Source organism: Pipistrellus kuhlii, unplaced genomic scaffold (genome assembly GCF_014108245.1).
Source record: "Pipistrellus kuhlii isolate mPipKuh1 unplaced genomic scaffold, mPipKuh1.p scaffold_m20_p_7, whole genome shotgun sequence".
Taxonomy (NCBI): domain Eukaryota; kingdom Metazoa; phylum Chordata; class Mammalia; order Chiroptera; family Vespertilionidae; genus Pipistrellus; species Pipistrellus kuhlii.
Genome location: NW_023425573.1, coordinates 63,532,162 through 63,544,323, shown reverse-complemented (window position 1 = coordinate 63,544,323; position 12,162 = coordinate 63,532,162). Strand labels below are relative to the sequence as shown.

Below are 12,162 nucleotides of genomic sequence, written 5' to 3'. Positions count from 1 at the left end.
AAGTAGTGATGGAAGTCCTAAGCAGAGAAATTAGGAAAGAAGAAAAAATTAAAAACATCCAAATAAGAGGAGAAGGAGCAAACTTGTCTTTATTTACAAGTGACATTATATTATACAAGAGGCCTGGTGCACAAAATTTATACACTCTAGGAGGGGTCCCTCAGCCTGGGTTGAGCTCTCTTGCAGTCTGGGAACCCTCAGGGAATGTCAACCGCTGTGGAAGTGGGAGAGGCTCCCACCACCACTGCTGCCCTCACCAGCTGTGGGCCCAGCTTCTGGCTGAGCGGTGCTCCTCCTGTGGAGGTGCACTGACCACCAGAGGGCAGCTCCTGCATTGAGTGTCTGTCCCTTGGTGGTCAGTGCATATCATAGCAACCTGCTGTTCTGCCGTTCTGCCATGGGGCCAAAACCAACTCTCCAATATCCCCTGAGGGGTCTCAGATCCTGAGAAGGTGTAGGCCAGCCCAAGAAACCCTATTGGTGCACAATCAGGGCTGGAGAGGGATGCAGAAGTTTGGTCAGCTGGGGAGGGACTGCAGGAGGGCTCCAGAGTGTGTCCTGCTCATCTCACTCAGTCCCCGTTAGCCAGACCCCAGGAACAAGCTAACCTATTGGTTGGAGCATCTGCCTCTTGGTGGTCAGTGCAGGTCATAGCAAGCAGTTGAGTGGCCTTACCATATCATTAGCATATTATGCTTTGATTGGCTGAATGGCCAACTAGACGACTGGACACTTAGCTTATTAAGCTTTCATTATATACAATAGAGAAAACCCTAAAGTCCACCAAAAGACTATTAGAATTAATTAAAAAAATTTAATAAGTTGTAGAATTCAAAATTAATATAAAATCTTTTATGTTTTATACATTGACAATAAGCTATCAGAAAGATAAATAAAGAACAATCACAAACAATAGCATCAACAATAATAAAATGCTAGGAATAATTTTAATGAAGGAGGTGAAGATCTGTACAATGATAATTATAAAAAATTGAGGAATAAAATTAAATTGAAAAAAACACAAGCAAATGGAAAGTTATTGAAAGAAAATATATGTGCTCAATGGAATGCTACTTGGCCATAAAAATGAAATACTGCCTTTGGTGACAACATGAATGGATCTTGAGAGTATTAGCTAAGTGAAATAAGTCAGATGGAAAAGGACAATAAAATTATGGTTTCACTCATATGTGGAATATAAAACAAAATGTAACAAATGGACTAACAAAATCAAACAAGTGAATACATACAGAGAACATGCTGGTGGCTGCCAGGGAGTAAATGAGACAAGGGGAGCATGAATTGGTTAAAGGGGATTAAATATATAGTAAAGGAAGAAATGACACTTTTGTCTTGAATACACAATAGTGTATACAGATAATTAAGTTATAAAGTTGTACACCTGAAATGTATATACTGTTATTAACCAATGTTACTTCAATCAATTTAATTTAAAGATGAAAGATACTTGGTGCTCATGTATCTGAAGAATTAATATTGTTATCATGTCTGTGCTACCCAAAGTAATCTATAAATTGTGTGCAATCCTTATCCAAATCTCAATGTCATTTTTTTCAGAGAAATAGAACAAACAATGCTAAAATTTATAAGTTGAAAACAAAGAAACAAAAACATGAAAGGCCCTGCATAGCCAAAGCAATCTTGAGAAAGAAAAAGAAGCTAGAGGCAACATACTTCCAGATTTCAAACTTTAGTAACCAACATATAATATTATAATACTGGCAGAAAAACAGATACATATTACAATAGAACAGAATAGAAAGCACACAGGTAAAACCTATGCATACTTAGTGGGGCAAAAGTAGGTTTACAGTTGTGAATATGCAACGCATGAATTTATTCTTGTATTAATATTTATCAATTATTGTATTATTTTCCATACAAGCAATAATAAATCTAATTTAACCCACTCTGTATTTGGTCAACAGATTTTGCTTCTTTTTAAAAAAATATATTTTTATTGATTTCAGAGAAGAAGGGAGGAGAGATAGAAACATCAATGATGAGAATGATTGATCGGCTACCTCTCGCATGCCCACTTCTGGGGATCAAGCCTGCAACCTGGGCATGTACTCTGACAGTGACCTCCTGAGGTTGATGCTCAGCCACTGAGACATACCAGTCTGGCTCACTGAGGATTTATATATTTACTAGAGGCCTGGTGCATGAAATTCATGCATGGAGGGGGGTTGTCCCTCAGCCCAGCCTTGCACCCTCTCCAGTCTGGGTCTCCTTGGGGGATGTCCCACAGGGATGGAGCCTAAACAGGCAGTCGTACATCTCTCTCACAATCCGGTACTGTTGACTCCTGCCTGCCAGCCTGATCACCTCCTATATGCTCCCCTGCCAGCCTGATTGATGCTTGACAGCTCCCCTTCCAGCACTATCGCCCCCAACTGCCCTCCCCTGGCAGCCTGGTCACCCCCAACTGACCTCCCCTGCTGGTCCAATCACCCCAAACTGCTCTCCCCTGATGACCTGTTTGCCTCCAACTGCCCTCCCTTGCTGCTCTAATCGCCCACAACTGCTCTCCCCATCTTGTGGTGACCATCTTGTGATGATGTGTGAGTGACCAATTTGTGATGATGTGGGGGCAGCCATCTTGTGATTATGTGAGGGAGTTGTGCAAGGCGCAAGGGCTACCTAAGCTTTTATTAGTATAGGTGTTCATCAGGAAGATTGGCCTGTAATTTTCTTTTCTGTGGTGCCCTTTCTGATTTTGCCATAATTTAGGGTAATAAATGCAGGTCTCATAAAATGAGTTTGGAAGTATTCCCTCTTCTTCTTTTTTTTTTTTTTTTTTAAAGAAGAGTTTAAGGATTGGTATTAATTATTATTATTATTTTAAATATATTTTATTGATTTTTTTTACAGAGAGGAAGGGAGAGAGATAGAGAGCTAGAAATGTTGATGAGAGAGAAACATCGACCAGCTGCCTCTTGCACACCTCCTACCAGGGATGTGCCCGCAACCAACGTACATGCCCCTGACCAGAATCAAACCTGGGACCTTTCAGTCCACAGACGAATGCTCTACCACTGAGCCAAACCAGTTTCGGCTGGTATTAATTATTATTTAAATGTTTGGCTGAATTAACCAGTGAAGCCATATGGTCTTGGACTTTTGTTGGGAAGTTCTTGATGACTGATTCAATCTCTCTAATTAATAGTAATCTATTTTCAGATTTTATTTTTCTTTGAAAGACTAGTAATTTTCCTTTTATTCTAGGTTGTCCAATTTGTTGGGACATAATTTGTTCATAGTAGTCTTTTATAATCCTTTGCATTTCTGTGATATCACTTTTTGATTTTTGAGTTCTCTGAGTCTAAAGATTGGTCAATTTTAGCTTTTCAAAAATTTAGCTCTTAGTTCTTTTCTATTGTTTTTTATTTGTTTGTTTGTTTTTTGTCTCTATTTTTTATTTCTTTCTTGACCCATTGGTTGTTTGGTACATGATGTTTAATCTCCACATAGTTGTGAATTTTCCAGTTTTCTTGTAGTTGATTTCTAGTTTCATACTATTGGAAAAGATGTTATTGAGACTTATAGCTTTCAGAGGGCAAAGGTTTTGGGGCTGGGGGTAAGGGGAGGCCTGGATGGAAAAGTTGAAGGGATTAAGAAAAACAAACAAACAAACAAAAAAACACCTCTTAGACACAGAAAACAGTATGGTGATTACCAGAGGGAATGGGGAGTGAGGAGAGAAAACCTAAAATAAATAAATAAGTAAAAATTGAGACAAGTTGTGTGGGGTAGCATGATCTGTCCTGCAGAATTTTTCATGTATGATTAAAAAGAATGTGTATTCTGTTCTTTTGCATGGAATGTTCTGTATATGTCAGGTCCACTGGTCTAACGAGTTGTTTAAGGCCACTAGCACTGACTGAGAACACCGCTAAGTCATGGGCATTAACTGGAGAACAGTTGGTTTAGAAAGTGCTCTCCCTGTGGCTCCTGCCTCTGTTTGTGGCCTACTGTGCAATCTCGGCCAAACCACACCCTTCCTGGCCTGGGCTAACCCTTCTGTTAAAATTACAGGATTTCCCTCTTTTTAAAAATTACATAAATTAGTAGCTAGTTTACAAACTTAGGTTACCTGTGACAGATGGCATATTTAAGGGATTATTTTTTTTTAAAATCTTTTTTATTACCCTTTCCAAATTGATATGCAACAGGAGTTTGTACACTACACACTCAACGGCAAGCATGCAGAGCGGCCCTGTGTTGCTGCCACCACAGCTGTAGAGAGGGATGTCTGGTGTAGGAAATGAATTTTGTTCCGGTCACTCTATGGAATATTTTTAGGCCAAACTCTAAGAGTTATGATAAACAAAACAGGAAATGGTATGATCCTCATCAAGACTCCATTGTTGTACCTGAGCTCCCACTCCCAAAAGGCCACTCATAGATGAATTGCTTATATTACCAAGAACAAGCCTTTCTCATCTTCCAAATGCCTCATTGACTGAAGAGACTGTGCTTATATCTCAGACCCGGAGCCCTTCTTTCTGACTTCCAAAGGCATAAATAAATGGCAGGGCAGGGCAACAGGCAGAACAGAAGAGAACTCTCATGTTCATATCTCTGCACTGAGCCAGATTGGCCTATCTCCCACTATGTCCCAGATCTTCACCTATTTGTCTGCTGACGCGGTCACAAGACAATCCTTGATTTGACTGCTGAGATCAAGACCAGAGATTTCATCACTCTGTGCATTAAGTGTAAAAATTGGCTCATCTGAACGTGCATCCAAATTATACACAAAGCAGTCATCTGTACCGGCCAAAAAACGACAAGGTGAAAAGTGATTCCAAGTCACTCTCTCAATCTGCCCGCTGAATCGCCACATTCGAAGGCTTTCCTCTGGAGTTTGGCAGTTATACAAAGCCACCGACTTATCTTATGACCCGGAAATCGGAGTCTTATGCTTCAAATGGATGAAACTGTAGAGTCTGAGCCTTGTCTGTGTGCACTGCAAGGCCAGCTGCTGGTTTCCCCAAGGACACATCCCTCAGAATCACAGTGCTGGCCTCTGATATACTTGCCAGCATGTTTCTGATCAGCTTATTACATGAATCGTACAGGTCCGCAACAGTATACCCTTCTGCTGAGGAACTTAAAAAAAATGGGCAAAGGACCTGAATGAACATCTTTCTAATGAGGACATACAAGTGGCCAACAACTACATGAAAAGAAGGTGCTCAACATCACAAATCATCACTAATCACAAAACCATGGTGAGATCCCCCTCACAACTGATAAAATATCTATTATAATCAAATGGAGAAGAGCTAACAAACACTGGTGAGGATGTGGAGCGAAGGGAAGCCTTGTGCACTGTGGGTGGCAATGTGAACTGATATGCAATATGAAGTTTCCTCAGAAAATTAAAAATTGAACTATGCACTTATGACTCAGTAATCTCACTTCTGGGAAAGAGCCAAATGAAACAGAACCATTCAATGGAAGTGATTTTTGTATGCTTATGTTCATTACATCATAATTACTATAGCCAAGATATGGAAACATCTTATGTTTCTGTTGATGAGTAAATTGAATACATATAAAATGGATATATATATATATATATATATATATATATATATATATATATATATATATAATGAAATATTTTTCAGTCATGAGAAAGAAAATCCTGCCATTTTTAACCACATGGATGAACCTGGAGGGCTGTATGTTAAGTGCAGTATGTCAGAGAGGGAAACACAAATACTGCATGTTATCACAAGTGAAGAAAAAAAAAGTTTGACTCTTGATCATAGAAAAAGAATAGAAAAGTGGTTGTGAGGGGTTTGGGATGGGAGGACTGGGGAGAGACTGGTAAAGGGTACAACTTTCAGTTATAACAAGTGAATGGTTTTGAGGATCTAAGGTTTAGCATGATGACTGTAGATGATAACACTATTGCATAATTGAAATTTGCTAAGAGAGTTTAAGTTATATGTCTCTCACACAGAGAAAAGGTAAGCATGTGAGGTGATGGATGTGTTAATTGACCCTGTGGGGGGAATCCTTTTACACTGTATATATATATCTTTTGAATCTTCACATTGTACATGCTAAATATCTTACAATTTTATTCATCAGTGTACCTTAATAAAGCTGAAAAATTAAAAATAGTGTTAATGAATCTTCTAAAAGGCATTATCATATTTTTCTATTTCTTCCTCTTGAAACATTTTACTCTGCTGATTGAATATCATGAACAACTTTTCCAGAATTCCTTCCTATTCATTCATTATAATCCTACTCTTAGATGTAAATTATAAATATAGTCAATATGCAAAGTATGCATTCAGAGTCTGCATTTATTTCCTTAGTGTAATGTTGCCAGGAATAATAAAGTGGGTTTTTTATTCTGTTACCAGATTCTGCAGACAACTTTATTTTGATTCAATAGGAAATGTGAATTAAAGAGTTATCTATCTGCCAGCTTACTGAGCACACTATAGTGTATACAGTAATGAATTATAATGTACATCTGTAAATTATATAGTATTATTAACTAATGTTATCTCAATTTAAAAACAAAGGCTATGAAGAACTTTATTATCCTAGTAGTAATCTGTAATACTTTTAAGCATGGAATGCTTCAAGTTAAAACAGTTTGGGAAATGTCTATTTTATAATTATAATAATCACTCTATCAGTCAATGTACTGTTGGTGTTCCCTCACTCAGCTATGTTATTCTAGCATAAAAATCTGATCTTGTTAACCTCCTGCATCATATTTCTTCATGAACCCTTTCCCCCCTCAGACTTCTCTCTTCCCTTCCTCTGTGCCCAAGATATGGCAGTCTCTAAATTGATTACCTGAGAAGCACTGCCCTTCCTGATCAGGCTGCTCCTCCCTTTCATACATTACACTCTCTTCCTCCTACTCTTTTTACTTTGAATTTCAACAATACTCAACTACTTACCAGGTTTGTCCATGTATTGGTACATATTGTCTAAATGACATACTTCTATTTACCTACTTAGGTGATCTTAAATGCTTTCCTAAACTCAACATTGCCCCTCTCTTAACTCCTCCTCTTCTCTTCCCTCAGAACTTTGCACAATATGTCTGCACTAGCAAATGCCTGTTTGTTCACACGATACATATGCATTGAGGGCACCTTGATGTGACAGGTATCTGCATCTGTGAAAGTCTTTTCTTGCCACCCACCCCTCAGGAACTCCAGAAGAGTTCCACTGAGAAGAGAGCTCTCAACTCTGTCCGGAACCTGCATGTGTCATGTCTTGCCTCCATTCCTTGTCTTCTAGCATTATATTGATGCTCTTTTCTCTCCTGAGACTTCAACTTTATTCCATTTAGTCTGAGCTTGAGTTTGGATTCTTTCTAATTTCCCTCTTTGGAAATTAGAAACTCACCCAGTAATACATAACCCAGAATCTATCTATCTATCTATCTATCTATCTATCTATCTATCTATCTATCTATCATCCATTATTGACCTTTTACAGAGAGGAAGAGAGAGGGATAGAAAGCTAGAAACATCAATGAGAGAGAAACATCAATCAGCTGCCTCTTGCACACCCCCTGCTGGGGATGTACATGCTCTTGACCAGAATCGAACCTGGGACCTTTCAGTCCCCAGGCCAATACTCTATCCACTGAGCTAAACCAGCTTCAGCATAATCTAGAATCTTGAATCCCAGTTGAGAAAAAGCACTTAAAAAAACAAACAAACAAAAAACAACAACAAAGTCTTCTATAGGCACTTCTTTTGGACATTATTTTCTTTCCTTAGTCCATTTAGAAGTGAGAAATTATGTTTATGCCTAGCATAAAAAATACTGTACATCAAGCATGTCAAACTCGCAGCCCATGGGCTGAATGTGGCCTATATTGAATATGTTTGCAGCCCAGCCAATATAACCATATGTAGGAAATGTTTTAATAAAAATTTCATAGCTTAATTTTTACAATACCCTGTTATATATACACCGAGTGACCAAATTATTATGCATTCAGAGATAATAATAATCACTCTATCCGTGATTATTCATAATAATCTGGCCACTCAGTACATATATAGAGATAGATAGATAGATTGAAATCTATCTATCTATCAGTCTGTCTGTCTATTTATCTATCTATGATATATATATTAGAGGCCTGGTCATGAATTTGTGCATGGGTGGGTTTCAGCCAGCCTAGCCAGAGGGAGGGGGCGTGGGTGGTTGACCGGCCTGCCTGCTGGTCAAACTCTTGGTCCAGAAGACAATTTGCATATTAGCCTTTTATTGTATAGGATATACACTGAGTGGCTAGATTATTTTGCATTCAGATATGCAATAATCTGGCTACTCAGTATAATTATTAAAAAGGAACTACAACGTTCATTATTACTATAATTGTGTTGCATTCATTTACCTTACGCACCTTACAAGGAGTTGCACCATTCTCTCCACTAATACTAGCAGCAAATATATTAGCAGCCGATTGTCACAACATTAGTCTTGGATGGACTTGTTTGGTGTGTGCAATAGGAAATACATTGCTTTCAGAGAACAAGAAAAATAGGTTTATTTGTGTTTCACTTATTAATTTTTGTAGTTATTCAGTGTCTGGTAAGTTAATGTTCAAGAAAAAAATTAACTTGTTCTACTTTATGTTAACAATTACCCATTTATTTCAGCTTTTTGTATTCAGCATGTTTCTAAGGGAAATAAACCTACATTTCTATGAAAATTGAAGCTTTTGTTTTTTGGCGGCCCACATCAACTTAAACCTTCTTCATTTGGCCTGTGTTAGCCTTTGAGTTTGACATGCTTGCTGTACATATGTAAACCTAATTAAATGAGTAAACAAATAAATTAATTTATTATTGCTACCTCTCTCACTACAGGGTGATTTTTGACAATGAAATTCAATTCAATTTTTCCCTCAAGTAGTTATGGTCTAGCGGAGTGCTTTTTAAATTGTACTCTGAGGAGTCCTCAGCGGGTGATGGGAATATGCTGGGGGCAGCTGATGAAAGACAAGAAGGGCCAAGCAGGCAGGAGTCCAGACTGCAGAGAAAAGTCCCTGGTGTGCATTTTCTGCATTGGACTTCTTCCAAATATTTCAGCTGAATAAATGTTTCCAAGACCCCAAATTTAAAAACAAAAAACATAAAAATATATACACCAAAACCACTGAGGCAAAGCTAAATAAGAGAGTGGCACCAGGTAACTTCCCATAGCACCGAAACCTGTTTCAATTGTACTTTAGTTCATTTCCTAAAACTTTCCTAACTATGATACTGAATTTTCCAAGAAGACAAAGCATTACATGCTTGGCAAAGTTGCTTCTACATCTTTAATGATGACAGACTTCCCATGGGCCAAATTTGCATAACAAAAAGATTTATTTACCGGGCATCCCTCACAGAGGAAATTCAATGATTTAATAATTCCATACCACTTTAACTCCTTGGCACCTAGAACTTGGAGTGTCTCCTACCAGGAAGACAATTGCCAACAACAATGGACACCTTGGAAAAGTGCTAATGCAAAAGGATTAGTGAGCTAGTGCAGACAAAATAAATTATGCTTAGCACTTACGGGTTTTCTGCGGGCAGTAGTAGGATAAAAGAGGTATTATTAGTGCCGTACATTTCGTGCCAGAGGCAATATCTAGCACTCCAGTGCTTTATGCTACTTGATATGCCAGTCTCCACAGTACGTTCATCCAAGCTGATGCTGACAGAGCAAAGTAACACACTGAGAGGAAATCCTTTAAGTTCCTGTGTTCCTTGAAATAAAGAAAGATAAAAAAGAATCAAATACAAATGTACTTTGGATTAATTTTTTTTTACATAACTCCTATGGCTATTAATCACACTGAAAAAAATCAAAGGAAGTGGTTAGTCTGTCAAAAAGGACTTATTACAAATTTCAAAGATACTTTTGATTTTACTTTATTCTTTTTTTCTTATCATCACTGATAATCCACATATTGGGGGGGGGGGGAAGGGGGGACTCTCAGGGTTTAAGGGAGTGATTTTGCTCCTGGTGTTAATATCTATAGCAGAGACAGTTTGCAGTTTTATGACCCTAAAGGAAAAACAGCAAAATGTCATCTCTGCTCTTTCTAAATAGATGGCATATTGATAGCAATGAACACTATTTGCCAACATTAACACAGAATATCCCCCTTCAGATCTCCATACTATGAATATGGGGACAAGGAGAACATCATATGTTTACGTCAGTTATGCTTTGAATCCAATGAGACCTAAATTGACATGGCATACACTTTGCCTGTATTAATATGTGTTATCACTCAGCTTCTTTCTGAAAGTCACACTATCCTCCACTTTTTAAATGAGGCACAGTAGACTAGACAAGCATTTCATTAGTTTGAGAAATGTATTTGCCAGTAAATATTTTTTCATTGATTTTTAGAGAGACTGGAAGGGAGGGGGAGAGAGAGAAACATTGATGTGAGAACATTGATATGAGAGAGACACTTCAGTTGGTTGCCTTCTGCATGTGCCTTGACCAGGCCAGGAATAAAGCCCGCAACCTAGATAAGTGCTCTTGACTTCAATTAAACGTGGACCCTTCAGTCTGCAGGCCAATGCTCTATCCACTAAGCCAAACAGGATAGGGCAGTAAATGGTTTTTATGCAAGAAAATAGGCACCCCAAATATTTGAACATTAGCCTATTGCAAACAGTACAAATTATTTAAAAATTAACTCTAACTTCACAGAGTACAGAATCTGCTGAATTATCATTTTTAAAGTTGTGGCAGTTGATAATAAAATATTACAGAATCAAGTTTTCACTTTTCTTTGGTATCTCTGTGATGTATGCCTGAATGCAAAATAAAGAAAGTCATTGCTCTTGGTCAACTGCAACAATCAAGGAATTTATTTATTTTTGCATCTATTTAATCATTCAGTATATAAATGGTCTGCTACGTGATAGGTGACTGTACTAGGTGCTAAAGGCCTAAATAAATGAATCACAGTTTCTGCTCTTGAGAGGATGACAGTATTAAGGGATAGATGCTTGGAAAATAACATGAATAACAAAACGATCATAAACACTAGGACAGAGATGAACACTGGATGCTATGGCTATAGAAGCTAGAAGACAATCTGGTGAGTTCTTTAGTTATTTCAGTGCCCTCATGTTTCCAGGAGAATCTGAGAAGACTTGTGTTAGCTTCATGAACCCCTGCTAGGATTCAGACCCCACCTGTATCTGATAATTCTTCAGCCATAACTTTTTGTCCAAGATGGTTCATTCTGGTTACCAACTGCCTGGAGAAATTGCATTCTTGGAAAATGTATCTATCGTAGTTTCCTTTATATTGAAGAGAATTTAAAATTTTCATTAAAGCCACATCCTCTTTTGTTACAGCTTTACAGAGCTTCCCTCACTTTTCATGGTGTAGATATAATTTCAGTTTCCAACATCAGGACTGTATTCCTCATTGAAACTGACATTTGCGGCTCTACCACTTGCCTGCACTCTTCACACTCCAGAGTCACGTGTCTGCTAATTAGAATGAAAAGGTGCACCAGTCCTGCACAAAACCAGAGCCTTCTTCTAAATCAAGGACATGTCAGCCTCCATAGTTAGCTGAGTTTCAAGAACCAGTGATTTTCAGATCAGATTTTAAGATATTGTAACAATAATAACCATTCTTGAAATATTCTGTAGGGTAGTTGTCATGCTATTAGAACATTGTTTTCAGAGACAGAACTTGCAAGAAAAATGTTATGAGTTTATAATCATTCCACTTTGAAAGCATTCAGATGTTAAAAAACAAATAAGTTTTGTTTCTTAGAAGCTTTCCTCTCTTACTGTGAATTTGACTGGTTCAATCCCAGGAAATGCCAGCTCTCCCTTGGAGGGCATTACTTATCACTTTCTTATTATCAAACATCCTAAAACACAATCCCATACTGATTTGCTTCCTCTATAGCTCATTTTAATATTTCTCCTCCTCACTATGCATTAGTGCATAGCAAACTCCACAGTGTGCTTTCTGCCTGCTCCTGTGGCTATCTCTTGCATATAGCAATTTGGAATTTCATATCAGGCCCAAACTACCATATCCATCTTTGCAATAAGTTATTTAGGTAGACAAGAAAGCAAGTAATATGGAGTTATATTT

General features: G+C 37.9%; 1 pseudogene; it reads right to left on the bottom strand.

The window, feature by feature from the left end:
• Positions 1–4,324: 4,324 nt before the first annotated feature.
• LOC118709731 overlaps positions 4,325–12,162 on the bottom strand; it is a 43,600-nt pseudogene continuing 35,762 nt past the window's right edge.